A 2,043-nucleotide genomic window follows, 5' to 3' on the forward strand; every position below is an offset into this window, starting at 1 on the left:
ACACCTGGAGAAAGAATTAAGATGAGGTGATTCATGTATAGCTTTGCAAACTCAATAAACATCAACTGTTAGTGTCAATGACTCCAACAGAGTTCAAACCCCTTAGCTGGGCATTTAAGGACCTTCATGAACAAGAACCTACTAGATCATGTCCTCTGCTCACCTAGGGATAAACTGTGCTGCACAATACTCCTGCCACCCAAGGCATTTATCCAGAGACCCCTTACTCTCTGCGGCATGCTCTACACATTTCTCCTCCCAAAAAATGCTACTCTAGAGCATATGTCCATCCCTTTTCTGAGAGGAGGAAAATTGTCAAAAGTGCATGAAGTCAACTGTATAGAATGCCAGCGTCATGAAAACTGTCATTTATTTTGTTCATTGCTGTGTTCCCAATACCGAGAATAATTGCCTGGCAATATTAGATGCTTATTCAAGACTGTTGACTGAATATACCAATTCGAAAAACACAATTTAAAGTTATGTTTGTTCTGAGACAGTGTAAAAGTGTAAATTTTCATCACCATAGAACATAAAGAAAAGATGATCCCATGCTCTGTGAGGTCTGTGATGAGAACAGGACCTATGCCTCATTCTGGGAGATTTCTTCTGCAGAGCCTCCAACAGATGGGAAAGGAAACCCAGATACTTTGAACTTGAACCCTGCCCTGTAAATTACCTAAAGTCTTGAGTGGGGAGGACTAAATTTTCCAGTGTCTCTCTATATTGTAAAATGTGTGAACTTGGAGCAAATATCTCTTTCTTCTGGGAAGACCACTTCAATGGCTGCCTCACTTTTGCAAGGACAAACAAAAGACTCAATTCTTAAATGGAGCAGTTAGAGGTCCCATGACTCAGTGCTCTGCATAACGATACAAACATCTCTCTAATAGGATGGTATCTTTGTAGATTACTATTATTTCAGGGAAATATTTCTTTTCAACGTATGGATCTAGGCTGCTCTCTCCCTGAAAATTAGAACTCCTTCTTAGGAGTATAGATGTGCTCTTATTCAAATACTTCTTCTATGGAATTGAAGGGCAGGGGAGGCCATGCCCTTCACCTCCCACTGATAGTGTGGTCTTGACCAAAAGCGCCAAAGCCTACCCCAAGTTATTGATTCTGCTGAATATCACTCAGAATGTCAGTCCAGAAGGAATATTTTTACTTTTTATTTTAAAAACTTGCAAACATACCCCAAAGTAGACAAAAGTGTATAATGCCTATCCATATTCCCTGTTGCTTAGATTTTATAGCCACTCACATTTTTCCATTTTGCTTCATTCTTTTTTCTCTAGAGTATTTTAGAGTAGATTACAATCATCATGATATTTCACCTCTAAATATCTCACTGTGAATCTCCTTGGGGAATTCTTTTTGAAAAACCAAAACTTTTTACCATATGAAATTTCAAACATACCTTGTAGAGAGAATGATATGATGAATCTCCACATGTTTATCATTCAACTTCAGTTATCAGTCTTTTGCCAGGCTTAAAAACATCTTTTTGAATGATTGCTGAGTTGGCACAAAAGTAAAGAAAAATAATTGCCCATAAATTCTGGAAACTTGAATTGAGACAAGGAAGTACATTTTGAAGTTAGAGTTTGTGTTGGAACAAATCCTAGCTCACTGGTGATCCAGAGTTTGGGCTTTAAAGGGCCACAAGTTCGAAGGACAGGGAACAAAGAAGGGGACAGGAAGTCAGATCAAAGACTTTTTTTTTTGAAAGGTGACATCTTAGCTGAGTGAATGAGAAAATAATTCACCTGCCACAGAAGGAGGTGGTGGACATATGATTCTGGCTTAGCTTTGGCTCTGTGTGGAAGGGAAAAAAGAAAACATGTTTTCTTGAGAGTTCCTAATCATAGCCCCGCTATACTTGGATTAGGGGCCAGAAATTTTAGCAAGCCTAAAAGATTCCAAGCTGAAATTTAGTATCCACTGGAAGAAGCAAGCAAGCTTCTTTAGAGGAATACACTTGAAAGCCAAACTTAAAACAAACTTTTTTTTAATTTTATATTGGAGTATAGTTGATAAACA

Source organism: Bos javanicus, chromosome 11, assembly GCF_032452875.1.
Source record: "Bos javanicus breed banteng chromosome 11, ARS-OSU_banteng_1.0, whole genome shotgun sequence".
In the NCBI taxonomy this organism is placed as follows: Eukaryota; Metazoa; Chordata; class Mammalia; order Artiodactyla; family Bovidae; genus Bos; species Bos javanicus.